At 47.8% G+C, this 25,461-nt stretch overlaps 1 pseudogene; it reads left to right on the top strand.

Annotated features, from left to right (window-relative positions):
• Window positions 1–253: 253 nt before the first annotated feature.
• LOC115865713 (proliferating cell nuclear antigen pseudogene) lies at window positions 254–1,047 on the top strand (annotated as a pseudogene).
• The last annotated feature ends 24,414 nt before the right edge of the window (window positions 1,048–25,461 follow it).

Genomic DNA, 25,461 nt, shown 5'->3' on the forward strand with positions numbered 1-25,461 from the left:
AAGTGCTAATCGATAAGGAATTGACTTCTGTAAAGGGTTCAAAGGAATTCATCTCTGAGGAGGTCACCAGGCTCGGGGTAAGAAGAGACTGCTTGATTAAACTGCGACAGGCGCGTCGGGCTGGTTGTGGGCTTCCTCCGTCTCAAGCATTCATGGGTTAGTTCCCCCAGTCGCTCTCATCTTCTGAAGCCTAAGTCGGCTACACCTTCCTCCTTCCTTCCGCCAGTAGCCGTGTCCTTGCAACTCCGCCACCATGTTCGAGGCGTGCCTGGTCCAGGGCTCCATCTTGAAGAAGGTGCTTGAGGCACTTAAGGACCTCATCAACGAGGCCTTCTGGGATTCTGGGACATCAGCTCAAGTGGTGTGAACCTACAGAGCATGGACTCTTCCCATGTCTCCTTGATGCAGCTCACCCTGCGCTCTGAGGGCTTCGGCAGGTACCGCTGCGACCGCAACTTGGCCATGGGCGTGAACCTCACCAGCACGTCCAAAATACTGAAATGTGCTGGCAATGAAGACATCATTACACTAAGGGCTGAAGATAACGCGGACGCCTTGGCCCTAGTATTTGAAGCTCCAAATCAAGAAAAGGTTTCAGATTATGGAATGAAGTTAATGGATTTAGATGTCGAACAGCTTGGAATTCCAGAACAAGAGTACAGCTGTGTAGTAAAAATGCCTTCTGGTGACTTTGCACGTATATACCGAGATCTCAGTCATATTGGAGATGCTGTTGTAATTTCCTGTGCAAAAGATGGAGTGAAATTTTCTGCAAGTGGAGAACTTGGAAATGGAAATATTAAGTTGTCACAAACGAGGAATGTTGATAAAGAAGAGGAAGCTGTTACCATAGAGATGAATGAACCAGTTCAGCTAACTTTTGCCCTGAGGTACCTGAACTTCTTTACAAAAGCCACTCCACTCTCTCCTACAGTAACACTCAGTATGTCTGCAGATGTACCCCTCGTCGTAGAGTATAAAATTGCTGATCTGGGACACTTAAAGTACTATTTGGCTCCCAAGACTGAGGATGAAGAAGGATCTTAGACATTCTTAAAATTCAAATTCAAGGAAATAAAACTAAGCTCTTTGAGAACTGCTTCTGAGATGCCAGCACATACTTAAGTCTCTTTTGTCTTTGTACCTCTGAGTACATATGTAGATATTGTTTTCTGTAAATAACTTTTTTTTTCTCCATCCTCTACAATTTGTTCAAAGAGTAAAGTCCAAAGTTAAATCTGGTCTTGTTAACCTAGTAATACTTTGCCTCACCTAGGAATACTCCTTATAATTTTTATAAACAAAAGAGTTTTGACTCTAAATGCAGTTTTAAGTATTGTTTTCAATTTAAATAAAAGTCATTTGAATTTCAAGCATCACAGGACACTGCCTTCATTTGGACCCCTATGGTTGCGAGTATCCTAGAGAATTCACAGTTCTAGCAGCTCATGTAAAAGCTTATCTTTTCAGTCCAGAGCAGGTTGATATGACGTTAGATATAGTGATTAAAAGTATCCCAGATACAGCAGGGGACAAAGTATTTTGGGGGATTCATTTGCCAAACTTATTTTGGTGTTATGACTTGAGCTCAAGAACTGAAAAGGGGAGAGTAGAACAAATATATAATATTTTGTCATTTTTGCGAGCAGAAACTAACACTTTACAGAAGCTTAAAGTACCCAAAGTTCCGTCAGCTTTGTAAGACTCGCACTGTTACAGGGCAGTGTTTCATGGGCCCAGGGAGCCTTGTAGAAGAGCCTTGGAAGTTTTAGTAGATCTGATAGGTCCCAAGAATTACGTTTATGCAAAAATAATTTCTCTAGCATAAGTAGCCTTTTGTGGGGACTTATTCCCTTAAAGGATGAAGGTGGATGAAGGATGAAGGAGACACAATGACAAAGACTTGTAGGGCCCCTGGGTTGGAGGAACAGGGCAATGGGAGTGGGCACCTCCAGTCCTCGGGGAAGGTGAGGAAGTGACCTGCACGATGGAGGCCAGGTTGGCCTGAGGCGTGTGCAAGAGGAGGACGAGCTTGACAGTCTGGCATGGGGAAGCGCAGAGCACTTCCAAGGAGAGAGCCTTCCATGGAAAGACGCGGTGAGCAGCGGCCCTTGGGAGAGAGCAGCCACGCCCACAGGGGGCGGGCAATGCAGATGAGGACCACGGCCAAAGGATTTGGGTACCACTGGGGAAGAAGGGAGGAGGCTGGGTGTTAGCAGACAAAGGCATGGCCAGGTGTTCTGGTGCAGACTTGGGGACGGGAGACAGAACCCTGGGCAAGAAAGATGAGTGGGCTGGCCCAGAGAGTGGCCACGTGCAAGGAGGGGGATGCACGATGGCCACGTTCAGTGATCAGCCATGAGGGGGGAGGGGGGAGGGGGGACCAAGGGGAGTAATGCCTGTGGCGTGAGGTCCCGCCCCAGCATCTCCACCTGCCTCCTAGGACCGTGAGTGCCCGGTGTCCGAGAGCCTTCCTCTGGCCGATGCCAAGGTGAAGAAGCAAGGATCCGCCATCCAAGAAGCACACAGCAGGGGCTTGTTAATGCTTGCAAGTACTCCACGTTTTATTATAAGAATGCACTGAGAGCCATTTGCATAGTACTGACTTTTCATTTGCTCAAAAATAGACAAGAATAACTACCCAACAGTTGCTATAGATATGCTCTTACCAGTACTAGATTTTATTTTTAAAAAGAATTGTCTTTATTGTGCTAGAAATAGTTGCTGTACATATTATATGCATTTTTAAAGTTGACTTGCTTTGCCTTTCATGGACCCGATAAATAAAATTAATTGAATTTTTCATGATGAACTGAGTTAATTTGTTAGGCAAATAATTGAATGAATATTTCGTGCTTAATTGCCCAGAGCTCTTGGTAAGTGGCACCTCTGTCCCACCCTGAGGGCCCCGGAGGGCAAAGTCTGAGCCATCTCCACCCTGTCACTGCAGGTGTAATATCTCGGGTCCCAAGGGGGTTAACTGGGCCCACGGGGGCGCACGCCCCCTCAGATAAGGCTGTGAGTCTCGCGTAGACGGGGGCTCCGATGTGCTCTGTCTCCCTCCTGGGACCCAGAAGCGCTGCCAGTCCTTCACATCAGAAGTCTCAGCCTGAGAGGCTGGTGCAGCCCGGCGGGAACATGGGTGTGGGGACCCGCCGGGGGAGGACTCAGGGTCCCGCAGGACCAGGACTGGAGATGCTGGGCAACCGAAGGGCACTCGGTCCACGAGCTGCACTGTGGCCACACCGGCTGGGAATGAAGGGCTCAGTCTCAGGCTAGAGGGAGGAGGAGAATGCTGGGCCCAGCGGGACAGGGACAGAGGAGGCCCACCTCCCCCTTGAGCCCAGAAGCTGTGGGCCGCCAGGAGCGGCTGCTCAGGCAGGAAGCACAGCAGGAGGTGGTGGAGGCCGGGCAGCGGAGTAGAGGCCTGCTCCACGATCCGAGGACCGTCCCCTTCAGGGAGAGTCCGGCAGAGACTGGGGGTGTGGGGGGGCGGGATCAGGATCACTCCCCCCCCAACCCTGGATATGGCTCTGGAAAGAGCAGTTGAGGGCCTGGCTCCGGGCTGGCCACGCAGCACTGAAGCCTGGACGTACAAAGGGTGAGGGCTCCCTGGAGGAGGTGTGGGGATCTGGTGACCATCCCTGCTGCCTGGTGGATGGAGGGAGAGTGTGCAGGAACAAGGCTGGTGTCACGAACAGCCTCACCCGTGGGGAATGGGACCAGACGATAAGGAGGAAAGTGGAGTCTTCAGTGCCAAGCCTGGCCTTGTTGACAAGTGACCCCATTAGAGCAACTATTTTCCCTCAGAGCACAGCTAATCATCACGGCTCTCTTTGGGAAGAGGTACTCCCAGGCACAAATGCACAAAAAGGGCGATTTTCGAAAGCTGTTGGCTTCAGGGTGGAAGGTCTTCTCCCTTCCAGGGCAGATGGACGGGCAGGGAGGGGTTGGGCCCCTCTGGATGGAGCGGAGGTGCCCCCGCCAGCCCCGGGGTGCCTTCCTTCTCCTCTTTCTCTTCACTGACTTAATGGGGAGTCGCTGCCTTATTGGTCAATAACGTCTGAAAGTTTAGTTTTGTAAAAAAAAAAATTAGATAGTTTTGCTCCCTGTGGGGATAGGGAGGTGTGTGCATGTGTATGGGGGTGTGGGAGCCACGTGCACGGGAGGGAGGGGAACATGTGCCTGCGGGAGTGCCTGGGGCACGTTCGTGGGGTGTGTGTGCCCGTGGCGGGCGTGCTTAGGGCAGTGAGAAGCAGCAGAGCTGACAATGCCTCTTGAAGACGGGGCTTCCTTCGTCTGACTCCCAGGGCGGCAGGGGGAGGCATGGGGGTGGGGACTCTACTGCTTGCTCCTCCAGGGAGACGGACAGAGCTGTCGACACTGACTCTGTGAGCTGCGTCTACTCAACAGTTTCCAGGCCAAAGAGCATTTCAAACAAAATTTAATTGAAAATTAATTGAAGAGTACTGTTTCCAAAACCTTCTTGCAGCAAGACGGTATCCATCACATCTGTGTCATTAAGCTGTGGGTGACTTTGGGGCCCTCATGCCCGGGATGGAGGTGCATGGAGCTGACCAGCCCTCACCGTGCTCTCCTCCTTGAGCCAGGCGTCATGGTGATGTCCACCCACAGGTCAAAGGACCACTGCCCATCACGCCCTGGCCCAACACGCAGCATTCTCAGTAAAGGTCGGTGAATGCACGAATGGATGAATGAACAGACAGAACTGATGAAGGGCTCCCCGGCTCACGTGTCTCCTGGGACAAGGCCCCCACCTCACTCCTTCTTCCGGGGGAGCCGCGGGCCCTGGGGGAGGCGCCCAGGCCGAGCAGCCGTTCTCATACCCGTGGGCGCCGTGACTCAAAATTGTCAAGGACCCCAAAGACTTCTTGGTGTGTGGTTATATCTGTTGACATTCACCTTACTACAGAGTAACACTGAGAATTTAATAGAATACCTGTTAATTCATGTAGCAATAATAATAACCCCATTACATGTTAACATATTTTTATGAATAAAATAGCATATTTCCCCGCCAAAAAAATAATTTAGTGGGAAGAAAGGCATTGTTTTACCTTTTACAATTCTTTTTCACATCTGGTCTAAAGGAAAAGACAGCTGTTGCTCTATCTGGTTCCAAACTCCATCTTCTTGGAGACGTCATTTTGGTTGAACTGAATGAAGGGAATCTGGCCTCACACAGACATGTCAGTGGCAGACGGGGAGCGTTCGGTGGCTTTTCCAGATAACTGTGTGCCTTCTGCTTTGATAATACACCCGACCTTGACAAGCGGTAGTTTCTTAAAGCTTCTTGGACTGTGGAATCCGAAACCTTATCAGTACTTAATAAAATGAACACTGTGTGCTCAAGTTCTATTAAAGTTCATTGGTCCATCTCACACTTAGAGGGGATCTTTCACTCGGGCACGATTTACTGTCTGGGTACAGATTTACATTAATGTCACAATGGGTCACTTGGAAACTCTTCCTTCACTGAGTTATGCAGATTTCCTGAATGTTGATACATTTCCTGATACAACATTTAAGAAATCACATTCATTAATATCACCAACAATTCATCAGACAAGTGCGGAGGAGCTGTCAAGCTCATGGTGCAGACATATGTTTTCCAAAATTCTAATCTTCATTTGAAAAAGCTTGAATCTGATCACTGATGTCAAGTATTGTCAGCTGTTTTCCTTAAGTAACAGGCTCACTTCGTTCATTTTTGAGAAAATATCTGCTAAACACGCAGGTCGGAGTAAACACAGTTGTGTGAGGACCTCGTCCGTGAGAACCGCGCACTGTCCAGCGAAGCAGGCGTTTTTCTCCAGCGTCCCATCATCTTCCGTGTGCAGCCGCCTTCTGTCACACAGACACTGAAAAAGTGGAAAAGAGGGTCAAGACTTAATAAAATTTTAAAATGTTATTTCTTATCAAGGGCATCCTTAAGTAAAACTTGTAGATTTTAAATGGTGACAAATCCAGGGGCTGTTTGCGCTGTCTGGGGCGGCTGCCGGGATCCGAGCTGAGACTCTGTGGCTTCCCCATCACCACCTTCATACCACGAGGGCAAAAAGAGAAATGACTTCTAGCGCTATGATGGAAGTAGTTTTGACCATGTGGACGCCCTGAAAGGGGGTCTTGGAGCCCCAGAGATGCATGGACCGTGCCTCGAGAGGCACTGCTGTTGAGTTCACGGGTCTTAGTGTCTCTCAGAGTCAATGGATTGTGTCTTTCAATTTTTGCACAGACAGTGGAGACGTCTGATCCCATCATTTCTCTTCTGTGTCGCTGCCGGGACACTTACTTTGAGACGGACGAGTGTCCGCGATCATCATCACTGCTGCACAGCGAGCTCCGGACACGTTTGTGCCCTTGAAGCCCCGCCCACAGAGGACCTCATCTTCCGCCGCAGCGTTTGTCCCTGAGTCCTATGGCTGGGTGCGTGCCCTGCGGTCCAGCCCTCACAGGTCGGGGCCCCGCCTGTCCCCTCCAGCTGCCATGGGTCCACGGTGCCCACTCCCGGGCATCTGGGACAGGGCGCCACTCTCACCGCTGAGTAGAGTGGGCATGTTTGTTTCCATAAAAGTTAATGTTTTGTTTTGTTTTTAGTAAATATCTGACAGTTTAATTTTGAGGAATTCTGCAAATGAAATGCTCCAAAACATAGCATCTAAGAAATGACTGAAATCACGGGGATGTTTTCATGGCGTCTTACACCCAACGCCTCATTCCTCACGTGAATGAAGCAGGAACCTCTCCCCTGGCGAGGTCCTCCTGCAGGTGGGCAGGGGCTGTTGGGTGTGGCCGGGTGGGAGGTCCATGGGAAGCGGGGTCCTGCTCCCGGGAGACCAAGGCCAGGGCTCTTCTCTGCTGTCTGTTCACTGCCACTCTGCTTATCTTTTGCCCTCCCCAGGTATGTGGGGAGTTTCTTGCCTTTTGGGAGGTCTGAGGTCTTCTGCCAGCGTTCAGTGGGTGTTCTGTAGGAGTTGTTCCACATGTAGATGTATTCCTGATGTATCTGTGGGGAGGAAGGTGATCTCCGGGTATCACTCTTCCCCCATCTTCCTCTAATCTGCCGCTCTGCTTAGAAAAATACATGCCCGCGCACACCGTGTCTGGCCATCAGTTGGGCCTGGGCGATGCTGTCTGCCATGTCTAGTTTTCTCCTCACGGACAGCTTCCCAGGGGATGGGAGGAAGAGATGTTTCCAGGCCTCCGACCTCCCCCGACCCAACTCAGCCCTCCCTCACCCATGGTGGCTTCCGCTCCCAGTTGCTGCCCCCATGCAAGCTGGGAGGTCCCCAGATGGCCTGTTTGCCCTTCTTCCCCTTGGGCCAGTTCAGCCCACCTGCTGGGTTGTAAATAGCAGAAGAGACTTGAATCCTCCCGCCTCCCAGTGGTCCTGCAGCCCCGTCAGAGCAGGGAGCCTGTTCAGTCCACAGTCGGACCAGACCCCTTTGTACCTGGGACCACTGTGAGTGGCTGGAGTGGTGGTGGGTGGACACAGGGGTCTTCCGGATGGCCCCTTTCGGGCAGAGGAGCATCTTGAAGGTGCATGCATGGCAGGAAACACGTTTCAGCATGTGTTGCCTCTCCCCCGGGTCCAGGGACCGGTGTTCCCGAGAGGACGAGAGGCTGGGCTGGAGCAGCCGTCTCCAGGGAAGTTTGAAGGGTGGCTTTGACCTCACAGGCGAGCAAGTGTCCCCAGGGCTCCAAGGTCCTGGTGTTGGATTGGAAATTGCACACGGCTTTGCCATCTGCTGTCTGTCACCCGGTTTACTCCACAGGCCATCGGAGAGCTGGGGGGCTTCCCCTCCCCAGGGAGCCCTGTCTCTTCCTCCAGGCCAAAGTTCAGGTCACCTTTGCCCAAAACACAGGAACCCTGGGACCCCGCTAATGAGGCGATGGAGAGCTGCTGCTTCGTGCCGCCCAAGCTGCCGTGAGGGGTTTCAGACGTTCAACAAGATTCTCTCCAGATTTGAGGGGTGTGTGTGTGTGTGTGTGTGTGTGTGTGCAGGTGCATGTGTGTGTGAGCACGCGTGTGCATGTGTGTGTGGGGAGTGTGCACAGCGGGGTGTGTGTGTGGGAGGGTGCGTGTGGAAGGCTGGAATACGGCAGCTCTGTCCACTCTTGTCTTCTCCACCTACACGGTTTACAGAAGGTGCTTAAGCACACAGCCTGTGTCGACGTGCAGCTGTGGGCAGGGTGCGCAGGCTGACACCTCGATGACCAGATTTTTCCTGGGCTAGGAAACCACCTTGATCCTACAACCTCTTCTGGGGCCTCATGCTGGACGGGTTTGGTGAGAAGTAACTTAAACTCCACAGACGCCCAAGTGCTGGAGAATGCCCAAGCCCGTGGGCTTCCCGGGAGCTCCGATGGCTGCAGTGAAGAAGGATGAAGTAATGCGGGCTGTGCAGGGGCCCAGCCGCAGCTCATCGCTGGAACCCCCAAAGCCTCCTCCTTCTATTTCTCCTGATTAGGGGGCAGGGGTGAAGGGAGTGCCCAGGGTCTGCGGGAAGAGAACGCCCAGCTCTGGGGAGCTCCCTCCCCTGTCAGCCCTGCAGGAACTGTTCCCAGAGCTGCCCCAGAGCTGGGCATGTCTTCCTGAGAAGTACACGCAAAAACAACCCCCCAGCCGGGCCTGGCTGCCAGAGTTGCCTGGGAAGCAAGCCCATTTCATACAGAGAGGATAACAGTGACCCTGGTGACAGGGTGGGAGGACGACCATTTGGGTCTTAACAACCTGGCAACAATACAGTTGTGTTTTTTTTTTTAAAGATAAAGGGCCCTGCAGTGCAAGAGTGTTCCCTTTTCTCCACACCCTCTCCAGCATTTATTGTTTCTAGATTTTTTGATGATGGCCATTTAGACTGGTGTGAGATGATATCTCATTGTAGTTTTGATTTGCATTTCTCTAATGATTAGTGATGTTGAGCATTCTTTCATGTGTTTGTTGGCAGTCTGTATATCTTCTTTGGAGAAATGTCTATTTAGGTCTTGTGCCCATTTTTGGATTGGGTTGTTTGTTTTTATGTTATTGAGCTGCATGAGCTGCTTGTAAATTTTGGAGATTAATCCTTTGTCAGTTGCTTCATTTGCAAATATTTTCTCCCAATCTGAGGGTTGTCTTTTGGTCTTGTTTATGGTTTCCTTTGCTGTGCAAAAGCTTTGAAGTTTCATTAGGTCCCATTTGTTTATTTTTGTTTTTATTTCCATTTCTCTGGGAGGTGGGTCAAAAAGGATCTTGCTGTGATTTATGTCATAGAGTGTTCTGCCTATGTTTTCCTCTAAGAGTTTGATAGTGTCTGGCCTTACATTTAGGTCTTTAATCCATTTTGAGCTTATTTTTGTGTATGGTGTTAGGGAGTGATCTAATCTCATACTTTTACATGTACCTGTCCAGTAGGGAGGGTGGGAGGGAGGGAGACGCATATACATATACATATGTATATGTATAACTGATTCACCTTGTTATAAAGCAGAAACTAACACACCATTGTAAAGCAATTATACTGCAATAAAGATGTAAAAATTAAAAAAAAAATTTAAAAAAAGGATAAAGGGCCCTGAGCAGTAACTGACAGTGCTGTTTTTGGAACATATAAGCTATTTTTACTGTACCCAAAAAAAATAGAAATTCTCTCTCTTCTGAACAAATGCCATTGTTCTGTTTCCATGGACCTCCATGGATATATGGTTGTGTTTAAGTCCATTTTTCTTTACCCCCCAAACCCCCACCCACCATCCCTGGGTCCTAAAGGGGACGGGAGGAGGCGTCTCATTGGCCAAGACACCAGAGTACAGTCAGAGGATCGGGTTGGTACCCACGGCCTCCTCATTCATCAACACGCCAGGGTTGGCTTCCTCACCTGCACAGTGGGAACGCCAACAAGCATCTGTTAGAAGGTCGCTGCAAGGATTCACCAAGACAGATGCTTCCTTAGCCGTGCAGGCTCCCAAGAGCCAGGGCTTGTGCCCCTCTGCTGATGCTGACTGATAGCCACCTTCGCAAAACTTGACTTCAAAAGTTAATACATTTCAAAGAGTTGATAAACAAAATTCTCTCAATGTCAATTTTTTCTCCCACCCATAAATTGGTCTCACGTCTTTCTGTGACTCCTGCTGCAGCTTTGCTGGCCCCAGAAATGTCAGCCTCCAGCCAGTGTGGAAACCTGCAGAAGCCCCTGCCCGGGTGCTGCTCATGGCTTCCACGTGTGGGGACTGTCACTGGTAAAGGGACCTCTCCATGGTGGAAGAGGCCCTGGCTAGCTGCAAGGGGAATGACATAAGCCATCAGACCATACACACCCCTTGGGTGGCTTGACTCCTACCTTCTCTGCTGCACTTATCCGTGGAAGCCCCAAAACCAGGGGTGGGAGGCAGCATGTGCATTCAGAGCTGAAGCCTCAGGGGAGCAGTAGAGTCTCCCCACCTCCTGCGTGGCTGGGAACAGGGTGCAGGTTGGTGAGAGCTTGTGTGTGTGTGTGGGGGGGGTATGTGTGTGTGACAGGGCCTGACCTTGGTGGGAAGGAGAGAATGACTTCAAACGCATACCAGAGACGCCTCCTTCGATATTTCGGCACCTCTGAGCAGGGCCAGAGAATGGAACAGATGCAGACAAGACAGGATGTCTCCATGCAGGATGTGTCAGGCTGCTGGGCATGGTCCTTGCTGTCCCATGGTGCCGCTCTCCTGGAGGGAGCAGAGCCTCACAGGTAGAACCAGTTGGCTGTCCTTCAAAGAAAGACTTTTTCCACCCCAAGGCAAACCCGAGAATGGAGGGGGGGAAGGAGGTGGGAGGCAAGAGGGATGAACTCAATCTGGTTAGAGAGAAAAAATAGGCAGGGGAGGGGCTGGACGAAGCTTAGCACCTGGCCGCACGGAGCCCTGAGCTCAGCGCTGGGCAAAGACAAATCAGCCATGTGGTTCCTGGCCTGGAAGTTCCTCCACCCTCTCTGGACCACAGCTACCTAGGATGGTGCAGACAGCTACCTAGGATGGCCAACACCACACACCTGCGTGTCCTGAGGAGGCAGGTGGGAGGGGCTTCCTGGGGAGGGAGGTGTGAGGGGGCCTCGGAGGGCCCTCGGAAGGGAGACAACAGAAGTGTTGGTGGGGGGAGAGGAGAAAGCCACCAGAACCCAGAAGGAGACTCATGTGATCTGCTCACTTCAGTAGACACCACAAAGACGAAATGGGGTAAAAAACCAGGCTGAATTTTGCTCTAGACACTTTGCTACCTGAGGGCCCTTTTGCATAATCAAAGAATCTTACATCGTTATCAGTCAATTAAAATGTTTGACTTCTTTATCCCTCATTTGATGCCATCTTGATGCAAAGCATTAACCACAGACCAAAACATGGTGATTATTCCACATTCCTCAGCTCCTCCCTGACACCCTCGGCTCCTCCCTGACACCCTCGGCTCACCCCTGACACCCTCAGCTCCCCCCTGACACGCTCAGCTCCTCCCTGACACCCGCGGCTCCTCCCTGACACTCGCGGCTCCTCCCTGACACCCTCAGCTCCTCCCTGACACCCTCAGCTAGCTTCATTTAGGGTAATTGCATCAGCTCGGGTTAAAATCACAGGGCGCTGTGTGTCTTCTAAACCTCTGTCTCACATGTTTGCTGTGATTGAAGCCCACAGGGCACCACGTGGAGGAACTAGGAACAGAGAGTGAAGAAGTGGCAAACGCACTGCGCCCCCATGAAGGCATGAGGGGAACCCAAACCCAAGCCCCCATTTGTGGTCTCAGCTGCAGCCGGCCTCTGCTTCCATGACTGGTCTCTGGGGGGAAGGAAGCTACCTGACTCATATTTCGTGTGAAAGGAATTTCTGTGGCCAGAGAAGAAGCAGCGGGCAGGTTCCCATCCTGGGAGCACCAGCAGTCTATGGCAGATGAGACGCAAACGTGTGAACATCTGAATCGTCATGAGGAGCCTCGCCACAATCCCTCCTCCTACTGGACCATCCAGGTGGGCACTTGTGTCTTGCCCCTGAATTACCTGGGTGATCATCTCTGCAGTTGAGCGGGGGTTACTCCAGGCTGGGTGGGAGCAACCTTGCGTCTGTCAGGGGTACAGGTGTTTCAGGTGGCGGGGAGAGGAGCTGTGGGCCCAGCAGTGGGGGCGAGGCCAGTAGAGAAATATGGGAAGTGGGGGCAGGGACAAGGGAGGCAGAGCCAGCGACACAGGAGTCGGCCCAGTTGGGGCCTTACCCAGCCTCAGGGAGGGGCAGGGACCCCTGAAGATTTACAAGGTGTTGCCAGTGGTATTGTAGGGAATTCATCCACCAGACTGGTGTCGGAGCCTCTGGTGAGAGGGGAGAATCAGGTAGCGAACGTTGAGTCATGGTGAGACTTGGGCCTGGACCAGAGTGGGCAGCCATGAGAGGGGAAGGGGTGTCAGGGAAGAGATATGGTGACAAAACCTTCAGCAGGTCTGAGTGGACACTGGGGCGGGGCGAGGCACTGTGGTGGAGCGGGGCCAGAGGATGGTGGGCGGGGCGGGGCTTGACATCAGGGCCTCCAGCGGGCCTCCTGTAGGGATGGACCAGAAAGGTGAGGCCAGACTGGGTCATAGTTTGGCTGGAAGGCAAGTTGTCCAGATCCAGAGGAGAGAGGGGTGGCAATGCAGGTCACCAGAGCTGGGAGGAGGAATGTGACATTAAGAGAAGACTCTGGACAGGGCCAGCACTGCCAAAGGGAAGAGGCAGCAGTGTCTGGGTGGAGACCCATGGAAGTCAGAGAGAATGAGAAGGAACAGCCAGGTGTGGAGAGGGAAGGACAGCCCACTGGCATTGCCTCTCACTGGTCCCAGTGTCCGGCCTTTATTCACCTGCCTTGAGCCAACCTTGATGTGGAAGTTCTGACAGTTATGGGGGTGTCTGCTCCAGCACACTCAGAAGCTGGGGCAACAGTCCTCCCTTTGAGGAAATCCAGGTGATGCATCCCCTTATCAATCACACTCTGAAAATAAAACCTGCCACCAAAGAAACCAGGAAACATCCTGACACACGTCCCTGAGCAAGCACTGCCAAGAACCGTCTGAGCCCACCTGCAAAGGTGGGAAACAAGGCTGTTCTTCAGTATAGGTGTCTCAGCTCTGATGTGTCCAATCAATGGTCCCTTACTGGAGCACCGGGGTCCCTGCACCCTGTCCAACCCCACAGGGTGCCAGGAGAAATGAGGTCGTGTAAAGAGTCTGGAAGACAAGGTACATGGTGTCGAGAAGGTAGGCCCTGGAATCAGACCACCTGAGGCCCGCAGCTGAGCCCATATCCCACCTGCAAGGCTGTGACTCCTTGCAGCTTGCTCAGCCCCCATCTCCGTTTCCTCCAATAACAGGGTGTATAATCACCTCTTAGTGTTGAGGAGGGGCTACGTGAGATGACCATGCAAAGCACTTAGAACTGTGTCTGGGTCATAACAAGCCTGTGATAAATATTCTTTCATTGCAGTTATTTTTAGAAGAAACTGGCTGTTGGTGCAGCTGGGTGGAGAGGGTGGAGAGGGACAGTGGTCATCACAGCCAGCAGGAGAGACAAATGCTGAGTTACACCAAGTCTGGGACATGGAAGATGCCACATGAGCCAATCAGACCCCCGGCCCACTTGGGAGGGGAGAACTGAGGATGCTCAGAGTAGAAGCATGAATAAGTGCCCAGGAGTAGTGAACAGGAGAGCTGGTTTCTAAAGATTGCTCTCAATAATATTGAAACAAGGCTGCCTCCTTCCTCAGCCATTCTGCCCATTTCCCACAGCATTTTCAGCAAGATGCTACTGAAAGAAATGGCCCCCTTCCAATCTAAACACGAGTCAAAAGATGCACCCATGTCCTTCATAGACATTCAGAAAAATGTAGGAAACAGCATTGTCATCAAAGGGCAAGAGAAAACACACTTTCAAAGGAGAATAAAAACATTTCAAGTAAAAGAATTCCTCCTGATGTCAAAGAAACGTTAAAACACAGTTTCCTGAAAACAAAAACTGAAAGCAGAGATACAAAGTACATAAGTCCCAAGAGATAAAAATAAACTGCTAGAGTTCAGACAAAGAAATGGAAGAGAAATCTTTAAATACACAGAAATAAAAGCCATGAAATAAATAGAAAAAATGAGTGGATATTGCTAAAAAGTCAAGAATTTGAAAGAGCAAAATATAGCTGAAGAAAACAATGTTAACATGATTAGAGAGAAAATAATAGATCTGGAAGACAGACAAAAAAAAGGAATAACGTACTCAAACTTGATGTTCCCCCCAAAAGAGAACAGAACAAATAGGACCAAAAAACTAAAGATGCAAAGATATAATAGAAGAAAACTGAAATAAAAGAAGACCTGAATCTGCTCATTGAAGAGGCATACTATATCATAAGAAAAATTTGAACAGAACAGCCATATCCTAATAAAATGACTAGATTTCAAAAATAAATAAAGAATCCTGTGAGCATCTGGGGAAGAAAAAGTAAAGGTTAAGTTGCCACCAGAGAGAAACCAGACTGGCCTTTGATTTTCTCTGCCTACAGAGTATCCCCCAGACAAGTTGTTGCTCATATGTAAAGAAAACATATAGACAATTTCAAACATGAAAGGATTGGGGAAATGGCACCTCCAAGCTCTATTTGAGGAAAAAAAAAAAAAAGACTTCACAAAATCCAGTCAGCTGAGAGATGAAGGAAGAAGATGTCCTCAAAACTCTGATGATACCCTGAATATAAATACAGAACTATAGCTAAGCTTCTATGTGAATTTCATTTGTAGAGCAGAATTGATTCTATAGATTTGCCAGTGAAGAAATAATAATATAACAACAAAATCAGGAGATGGAGTGGGAAATAAATACTTAAACTGATTGATGAAGTACCAGAAATTTTAGTCTTTCATAAAACTGTTTAAAGATAATCACAAGAAATTAAAAATACACTGTAACCTAAACTAGGAGGTTGAAGAGAGGAAGGAGAGTTATGAGAAAGGATAAAAGAAACAAACAGAGGTTTTACTATATTAATAAAAGCTATAAGCAGCCACTAGACCACAAACAGACAAAAAACACCCAAATCACACGCGCACACAAACACACACACACACACAAAACACACAAACAGCATGAATCATATAGCTTAAACAAATAATCCCTAAAAAGACAAAATAAGATGACAGAACTAGAAAAAAATAATTGTCATATTAAATATAAATGGGTAAAACTCATCTATCAATAGGAAAAAAGATTCTAGGCTGAAACTCCAAAACGTACAGATATGCCGCTACAAGAGATGCATTAAGCAAAGGGACTCAGGGGAGTAGAGAAAAAGGATTATGGGAAAAGCGACATAAGAAAAACAAAACAGAACAGAAATGAATACCTGTCAAATTTCTTCTGTGCCACATAATACAATATTAAAACCTTTAAAGCAAAAACTGCAAGAAATACAAGGATAAATATATCTATCTTCCTAAGAACACATCATTCTAATGCTACCCAAACTGTTTGAGAGCAGAGATAGAAAAGTGAAACATCCAAATACTTTTTATTAAGTCATCATAATAGTAGCACACAAAGCTAACAGAATGCGCAGGCAGATTTCAGCACAGTCTCCTTCAGAAATATTAATGTAAAAAATATAAACAAGTGGAATGGAGCATAGCATTAAAAGCATAGTGCACAACAGTCAGGGTTCAGTTGAAGAATAAGATGATCGATCAACATAAGAAAATCTATTATATCAGCCACCAAATAAGATCATTAGAAAAAATCCATATGGTGAGCCCCTTAGTTTTATTTTTTAAAAAAAAAATTATTGGAATATAGTTGATTTACAATGCTGTGTTTGTTTCAGGTGTACAGCAAACTGAATCGGTTATACATCTACATATATCCACTCGTTTTTAGATTCTTTTCCCATATAGGTCATTAGAGAGTATTGAGAAGAGTTCCCTGTGCTATACAGTAGGTCCTTATCAGTTACCTATTTTTTTATACAGTAGTGTGTATATGTCAACCCAAACCTCCCAATTTATCCCCCTCCACCCCCGCTTTCCCCCCGGTTAACCATAAGTTGGTTTTCTACACCTGCGACTCTATTTCTGTTTTTTAAATAAGTTTATTTGTACCATTTTTTTAGATTCCACATATAAGCGATATCATATAATATTTGTCTTTCTTGGTCTGACTTACTTCACTCAGTATGACAATCTCTAGGTCCATCCATGTTGCTGCAAATGGTATTATTTTGTTCTTTCTTATGGCTGAGTAATATTTCATTGTATATATGTACCACACCTTCTTTATCCATTCCTCTGCCAATGGACTTTTAGGTTGCTTCCATGCCCTGGCTACTGTACATAGTGCTGCAATGAACATTGTGGTGCACGTATAGGATTTTTTTACTCTGTGTAATTCTCTCATGATTCATCAAGTTGTGTGTATCAGTACTTGGCTCCTTGTTGATCCTGAGTGTCTGTTCCACAGTGTAGGTGCACTGCAGTTTATTCAGCCACTCACTCCTTTAAGGAGACCCAAACTGTTCTAGCTTTTGACTATTATGAATAAAACTGCTATAAATGTTGGCGTACTGTTTTTGTGTGAGCTTAAGTTTTCATTTCTGTGAGAGAAATACTCAAGAGAACAATTGCTGGGTCGTATGGTAGTTGCATGTTTAGTTTTACAAGAAGCTGCTAACTGTTTTCCAGAGAAGCTGCACCATTTTACGTTCTGTCAGGCATGAATGAGGGATCAGTTTCTCCACATCTTTGCCAGCATTTTGTGTTACCTCTTTTTTGTTTTAGCGCTTCTGATAGGTGTGCATTAATACCTCACCTCATGTTTAATTTGCATTTCCCTAATGGCTAATGATAGTGAACTTCTTTTCACTTTTCATGTGCGAATTTGCCAGGCTTACTGTCAAGTATCTGCTCATTTTCTAATTGAATTGTTTGCTTTTTTAATTGTTGTTTTAAGAGTTCTTTATATTTTCTAAATTCAAGTCTTTTATTGGATATGTGGTTTGCATATATGTTCCCCCACTCAGGAGCTCGGCTTTTCATCCTCTTCACAGAGCAAAAGTTGTTAACTTTGTTGAGATCCAATTGATCAGATTTTCCTTTCTTGACATTGTTATCAAATCTGAGAACTCTTCACCTAGCCTTAGGTCCCAAAGATTTTGTCTTTTTTTCCCCAGAAGTTTTGTAATTTTACATTTAAGCTCACAATCCATTTAAGTTGGTTTTTTCATAAGGTCTGGAGTTGAGGCTGAGGGGGGTTGGTTTGTTTTGGTTTGACTTAGTCTGGTTATTGCCTATGGATGGTCAACTACTCCAGCATCATTTGTTGAAAATACTATCCTTTTTCTACTCAACTGCTTTTGTCCCTTTGTCAATAATCACTTGTGAGTTTTTAATTACAAATTCAACTCCTTTAATTAATCAGCTTATCTATTTCATCTTAGTTGAGCTTGGGTAGTTTGTAGTTTTTGAAAAACAGGTCTATTTCCTCTAAGTAGCCAAATTTATGAGCATAAAATTGTTTGTGGTATTCCTTTATCATCCTTGTAATATCTGCAGGCAGCCTAGCGATAGGCCCCATTATCATCCCTGATATTTCGTTACTGATATTGGTAATTTATATCTTTTCTCTTTTTAGCTCAGTCAGTCTTGTTAGAGGTTTATCAACTTTACTGATTGTTTTTCAGAGAATCAGCTTTTTGTTTCATTGATTTTCTCATTTGTTTTCCTGTTTTCAATTTCATTGATTTCTGCTCTTTACTATTTCCATTCTTCTGGTTGCTTTTGGTTTATTTTATTCTTTTTCTAGTTTTTGAGGTAGAAACTTAGAATGTCGATTTGTGATATTTTTCTTTTTTCTAATGAGAGCATTTAAAAATTTATAAGCGTTTCTTTTAGCTGTATTCCACATGTTCTGATTTGTCATGTTTCCATTCTCATTCAGTTCTATGTATTTCTTTTATTTCCTTTGAAACTTCCTCTTTGACTTATGGATTACTTAGAAATGCCTTGTTTAATTTCTAAGTATTTAGTGATTTTTCTGTTGTTTTTCTGTATTGGTTTCTAATTTGATTCCATTATGGTCAGAGAAAATACTGTATATGATTTAAATCTTTTCAACTTGTTGAGGTTTGATTTGTGGCCCAGAATATGATCTATCTTAGTGAATGTTCCATGGTTGCTTGAAGAACAATGTATATTATTCTGTTGCTTGCAGAGTTTTCTCTATATATCAGTTAGATACCATTGGTTGATTGTGTTGTTCAGTTCTTCTATAACCTTGCTGGTTTTCTGTGTAACAGTCATTTCAGTTGTTGAAAGTGGTGTATTGAAGAGCCCAACTATAATTGTGAATTTGTCTATTTCTCCCTTAAGGTCTATCAGTTTCTGCTTCATGTATTTTAATGCTTTCTATTTGATGCACAGCATTTAGAACTGTTATAGCTTCTGTTGGATTGAGCCTTTTATCATTATGTGATGTCTCTCTGTGTCTCTAGTAGTTCTTCTTGAAGTCTGCTGTATGTGATGTTAAGAGTGCTACTCCTGCTTTTTCTTTATTAGTGTTTTCATGGCATACATTTTTTCCATCCTTTTACTTACAACCTACCTGTATTGTTATATTTGAAGTGCATTTCTTATGTACAGAGTGTTGTTGGATCATGGTTGTTGTTATTTTAAAATCCACTCTGTCAATCTTTGTCTTTTAACTGGTATATTTAGACCATTTACATTTAAGGTAATTATTGATGTGTTAGGGCTTGTCTGCGGTTTTATTTATTTATTTTTTATTTCCTCTGTTTACCTTTCTTCTGTTTCCCTTTCCTTACCTTCCTGTGGGTTACCTGAGCACTTTTTTAGAATTCCATCTTGATTTGTTTGTAGTGTTTTTGGGTCTATCATGTGGTGTTGTCTTGGAGGTTGCTCTAGGTATTGCAATTCACATATGTAACTTATGGTCTCTAATACCAAGGTTTTGAGTGAAGTGTAGTGACCTTGCTTCCATTTAAATCCTCTTACCCTCCCTCCTCACTTTTTAAAAACCATGACCCTAAGTATTTCCTCTAAATGTCTTGAGCACCACATCCAGTGATGTTATATTTTGCTGCAACCATCAAGTATATTTAAGAAACTCATGAGAAAAAGGATTATCTATGAGATTTACCCTTATTTTACCAATTTTAATGTTTTTCTTCCCTTTCTGAAATTCCAGTCTTCTTCTGTTACCAGTTCCTTTCTGTTTAAAGAACTTCTTTTAGCCACTTTTCAAGGGTAGATTTATTATCAACAAATTATCTTAGTGTCCCTTGATGTGAAAACGTCTTTACTCCCCCCTTCATGAGGGATGTTTTCCAGGACTAAGAAATGGCTGCCACTTGCTTCTGGCCTCCCTGATTTCAGATGAGAAATCCACCAGCATTCAAGCTACTTTCCCCTACAGGTAATATATCACCCTCCTGACACCACCAGGCAGGGGAATCTGAGCAGGCCGTCTGCTTCTGTGAGGCAGGGTGGAGAGAGAGGGGCTGGGATGGAACACCAATTTCCCCGTCGGCCCTGCTGAACCCAGAGGAGGGTGGGGGGCAGTTGTCCACTTGGTGTTTGGCTGGAGGAGGGCGGGCGTTGCCAAAATAGTTTCCTGCTCTTAGACGACCCTTGCCCCGTCCTTTGGCCAGGGGAATACACTGCTCTTGAGGTCTTTTTTGTCTGTGTCTGTTGTCAGTTCTGGGCTGAAGCCCATGAGGGACCCCAAGGACTCCCCGTGTCTCTTCCTCAAGTCCTGAGTCCCCTTAGCAGCCCACCTCCTTCCTTCCATTTGTCAGTCTTCCTGGACCTGATCATTGTGTGTGCCCAGGGATCTTTAGTTGAAAGAGAGGGGACCTGGGAGAAACGGGGCTACTCAATCTGGGTGCCACAGGAGGTCTCCACTCCTCAGAGTTTGAAAGCCACTCTTTAAAATTCAATATCCAGACTGGCTTCAAACACTTAATGATAATAAAGGATGGTTAGATAATCCCTTAGAAGCATCAGAATGTTTATCTCAAACTTAAAAGTATAACCCTTCTTAATAGTAAGAGAGAATAAACCCTCTCCTTAATGTTGAGTGAGCAAGGATGTTCCAAAGTACCACATCATTTAACACTCTTCTAGAAGTGCTAACTGATGCAATAAGGAAATGTAACTAAATAAGGAGGAAGGAAGCAGCGTCCGACTATTTGCTTATGAAATGCAAATTGAGCTGAAAATGTACTTGAAAATGGTCACAAATTTTAAAAATTGAACGTAATGTTGGTCACAAAATTAATGCACCAAAGTTTTACATAAATGATAACCTGTTAAAATATGAAGGAAGACAAAAAATAAAATACCCAGGAACAGATTGAACCAGAAATTTTCAAAACTGTATTAAGAAAAGTTTAACATCCTACTGAGATACAGAAGACTTGAATACATGGTAAGATGTATCTTAAGTTTGGATAAGAACTCGATTTTCAGAAGAATCGCTACATTAATGATTTTTAGAAACCTTAATGTGAGCCTAATAAAATAACAGCAGGAACTTGACAAGCTAATTCTAGCATTTATATGAAAAATTAAACATAGAATTACAGCCACAGAGGGCCATAAAATGCAGAAAACTAAAGGGTAGTTGTCCTGGGCTGGAAACTGCCCTTCACACCACAGTGGATTGACAGGGGCTGGGTGTATCCTCCATCTGAAATAACTAACAGCCTGGACAAAGTCGGTGAAGCAATAGTGTTCGAGACACTGCATGTCAGGTAAAGCAGGACAGTGACCCCTGACAGACAGGAACTAACGAGGCGAGCCCGGGGGCTGCCCCAGGTTACCACCTGGAGAGAGCATCCAGGCAGCGGGGCGGGTCCAAGGAGGTGGAGCTGGATACTAGGGAGGCCAAAGGCGGCCAGAGTGAGCAGGGCACAGCTGGGAGAGGAGAGAGCCGCACAGAGAGAATGTTCCGGAGAACATGCAGAGTCCCCCTTGAGTTTTGAGCTGAGAGCCCAGTAGGGCGCGGGTGTGGGGAAACCCCCTGAGAGCACCCAAAAGAATTGGGGAAACAACACCCAGATGCTGAAGGGTGGTGGTGGTTTCTGTTCCCACCAGCACAGTGGAAGCCCCCCACCTCACTCACAAAGACGCCAAAGGATCAAACTTTCCTTGTAGTACAAAGCCTGATTCTGTTCACACCTGCCAAACACCGGAAGCGGCCAAAAGCCCTTGACCACGCGAATAGACAAACTGGGGTGTCTGCAGGGGAGCACGACTCACCCACAAACCGCCTCAACAGCTGGAACGAAGCCAGAGGCATCACATGGAGGGCAGGAAACCAGCCTCAAAGCCTCCATATCGTTTGATTCCATTTTTATCCCATTTTAAAAAAGACAAATGTATGATGAAGGGCAAGAGAACAGTGGTTGCCAGGGGTCATGACGGGGAGGGGTGACCATGAAGTCACAAGGGGTTGGGGGGCGTTTTGGAGCTGTGGTGGTGGTTCCACGAAGGTTGTCATTTGTCAACACTCGTGAACTGTAAACCCAAAGAAAAAAGTCTATTTTACTACGTGGTATTTTTTAATTTTAAAAAGAATAGGAAAAGAGTAAGGGTGGTTTTGATGTCTGAGTTCAGTTTTACGTATCAGCACAATAAATTCACATTAATGTTCTTGATAATTAAAACGATTTGAGAAAGAGAACTTTGAAATATGTTGCTTGTCCGAGAAGAATGTCTCATTCATGTATTTATTTAATATCACTTCTAATAAAATGTACAAATCAGAAAAAGTGAGATTAAAAATAGTTAAATGATCAATAGAAAAAAAGACTAGGAATACATGCTGTGTTTCTATTTATAGATATTTCCAGAAAACTTAAAGGTGGATCTATAATGTGAGAAAGCAGGTCAGTAACTGCCTGTGGATGGGGCCCTGGGGGCAGGACCAAGGGGTCACCATGGGGAACCAGGAGAACACGGGGTGACAGACCTGCTCACAGGCTTGGTCACAGTGATGATTTCAAGTGTGTGTGCACGTGTGTGTGTCAAATGCTTCAAGCTGCACACAAATGTGTGCACTTACACTCCAATAAAGCTGTTGAAATGGTCATAGAGCATCGGATACCCCAACATGTTACGAAGCCGCAGCGCGTGGAAAGCGATGAGACTTGGAATCCATGAGGGCGAGGGTCCGCGTGTCCCCCCTGCCGCGCCCCTCAACCCAGAGCCCAGAGCCAGGCACACGATCACGAGAACGGGATCCGACTGTGCATATGTACACACACAATACACCACATACCCACACACCACATACACGTCTGCACACACACAAGACATGCACACACATAAGCACACACACACAGCCTGCCACACACACACCATGCGTCACACACGCGTCCACACATCCTACTTCCCACCCTCCTTGCGATTCCTGCCCCTTGCCCAGGGAGCCACTGGGGTCAGCCTGACACCGGAGCAGACGACCCCAGCCCCATCCCAGCTGAGCCCGCGGAGCTGCATTTGCCCAGACCCGGGGGGCTGGGGGTGACGTTCTGAGGTTGTCTGCTCCGCAGAAAACACGGCCTGCCTGACACCTCCCCGCCCAGCCACCTGGGTGCAAGAGCCAGGTTCCCTCCAGGCCTCCTGGATGAGACCTCCCCTCCTCCCTGCCTCCCTCCCTCCACCCCCGACACACACACACACACCACACACCGCACACACGCTCTGCACTTACACACCCTCCCCACTGCAGAGCCTGCCTCTCTGCGGAGGCCTTTGAAGGCATCCCCCACCCCCAGTACAGGCACAGCCGGTCACACGCCCCCCAAACACACACAGGAGGCCTCCGTTGACTGGCCCATGTGGTGTCCACACTGAGGAACTCAGGAGACCGTGGTCAGAGGTCTGATGGTGACCCTCCTGGGTCTCAACATTGATGGAGGCCCGGGGGGGAGACAGAGAACCTGAAGCCACTGAGGAAGTGGAGTGTGTGGCTGGGATGGGATGTGTGTGTTATATGTGTATGTGTGACGTGTGTGTGTGATGTTTACTGCATGTGAGGTGTGCGTGGTGTTTACTGTGCATATGGTGTGTGTGTGGGGGTGTGTGTGTGTGTGTGTGTGTGTGTGTTGGAGGGTTACCACTGCACAGCACACCAGCCCCCTTTATCCCAGCAGCTGGGCCCCCCGGTAGCTCACACACGCACCAGGAGCCCTGATCCAATGGCCTCTAGTGGGAGAGACGTGCCCGCACCTGCAACCCGAGGGCTGAGCAGGGCCGCAGAGGAGGGGCAGCGGGAGCCTTTCACGACCTCTCAGGACAGGGGTGCCCCTTCCTCCTGCTGCCCAGTCAGCATCCTTCACCCTTTATCACCCGCCTGCCACCGTCACCAGCCTCACTCTCTCCTCCGACACAAAGGCTTCCCGTTTCCTCTGGAACAAAGTCCAAGAGGTCCCATAACTGGAGAAGCGTGATGCAGGTCACGGGCACGCAGCCCACAGCAGGAGAGGTGTCGCGAAGGCCCCACGGGAAGCCCGTGGGCACGTCGGCTCCGGTCACTGGCCTACCTGGGAGAACATGCAGGATTTCCACAGCCCAGGGCAGCTGAGACATTGGCCGAGAGCTTGTGGAGAAAAACCCACCCAGGGAGGGTAAAGGGACTGGGGCATGGGTTCCCCCAGAGGAAAGGAGGCCGTAGGGGTGGAGGCTCGGGGGCAGGCCTGTGGGAACACAGTCAGGCTGGGGGACCGAGGGCCCAGCCAGGCTGTCTGCGCTCCAGAAAGCCCTGGATCATTCTCCTACCAAGCTCCGTGGTGCATTTAGTGGTCCAGATGATTTTTTTTTAGCAAGAAATAAGATAGACTAGTATTTTCCCTCGCAAACCTGGCTCTGATGAGGGTCTGAAATGTCTGTTTTAATCTGCTTATGTTGAGCAGGGGGTTGAGGGAGCTTCCTTTTCTAATTGACTCTTCACTGGAGAGTAATTAACCTCAAAACTGTTTACAGCCGAGGAAATACAACATCGCTTAGAGCTCATAATTTGAAGGATGGGTATATGTTAGATTAAAAATCTGTCTGAGTTTGCTATTACCCTCTCTAAACATGGGAAGGTCCTGTATGGAGGATCTCAGATTTGGTATAATTAACTTTGGAGGGCTTGAACCTGTCTGGATGTGTAATTTCTTCCCAGAACATTTGGGAGCTATTATGTAGTCCATGATGTCATTAGGATAATTACCGTCAGCGTTTCATGCTGCGGCGTCTTCCTCTTATAGATGAAGTTGCATGCATACTCGCTTCTCTCCCCTATTGGTCACATTGCTTTACTCTGTTCCTCAAGGACCGTGTGGCTTCCTATTTCTTGCAGATCGGAGCCCCTCTTTTCAGCTCAGGGCTCCGGGTGCCTGGAACCTCGCCTGCCTCTGTGCTCCAGCCACAGAAGCAGAGTCAGGCCCTGAAGGCCCAGCTCAGGCTCCCACTTCTGTGACGTGGCGTGTGCCTTTCTTTGGCCTAGAACACACTTCCCTTCCCTTCCCTTCCACGCTCCAGATGATACTTCACCCCATAGCAGGGTTCAAATGCCTCTTCCTAGAGAAAATCCTCCAGGATTTCCACCCTGTGATTCACCCAAGGGAGGAGGGATGGAACCGGGCTGCCCTGACCCTGTTTTCCTGGGCGTCTCCAGGGAAGCATCAGGGTGATAGAAGTGGCACGTCCGGGAAGAGCTCTGTTAAAGTTCAAGGTCAAAGTTCTGTAGGGTCTGGTTGTCTGGTTCCAGGAAGGGAAGGGGCTCCGGTGGCGGGAAGGGCTGCGCCTGGCTCCTGCTTCCTCTGGCTGTGGCTGGTCTCAGACAGTGGCCTCTGCCACCCTCAGACCAGACTTTGTTCCTGAAATATTCTCCCCGCTCCACGGCCGAGTCTGAAATAAGTTAGATGAGTCCTCCGCAAGGCTGGCGAGCGCAGGTAAGGCCGGAGGGCTACTTGCCAGGTGCTGTACTTGGCATCAGGCTTACGTTTAGCTGTTTTCGTGATGGAAAATAGAAGTAGCTTGACTGCCTTTGGAGCATTTCATGATGGCCGTAGCCGCTCTCCAGTTCACAATTTGAGGGGGTCCTCAGTAGCAAAGCAACGCTGCTTTTAACCACTTGAGGACCTTTGGGAGGGCTGGGTTAGGGGTGTCTCTAAGGTAAATGGAGGGGACACGGGAGGAAGGGGACCATGTGTACAAAGCGTCGTCCAGCCCGGAGCAAAACCCGGGAGAGTGGGCGCTGTTCGTTCGCCACCAAGATGCCCGCCCCCCCCGCCAACCAATTTGCCAGTGTGACGTGCCCATCCCGGCTTATGTGCTCTTTGCTTCTGGTGGGTTTTGCATCCTTGACCTTCTCTGGACTTGGCCTCCAGAGGTGACCATCTGGGAGTTTACATGCTGGGGCGGGTTCGAG

Source organism: Globicephala melas, chromosome 7 (genome assembly GCF_963455315.2).
Source record: "Globicephala melas chromosome 7, mGloMel1.2, whole genome shotgun sequence".
In the NCBI taxonomy this organism is placed as follows: Eukaryota; Metazoa; Chordata; class Mammalia; order Artiodactyla; family Delphinidae; genus Globicephala; species Globicephala melas.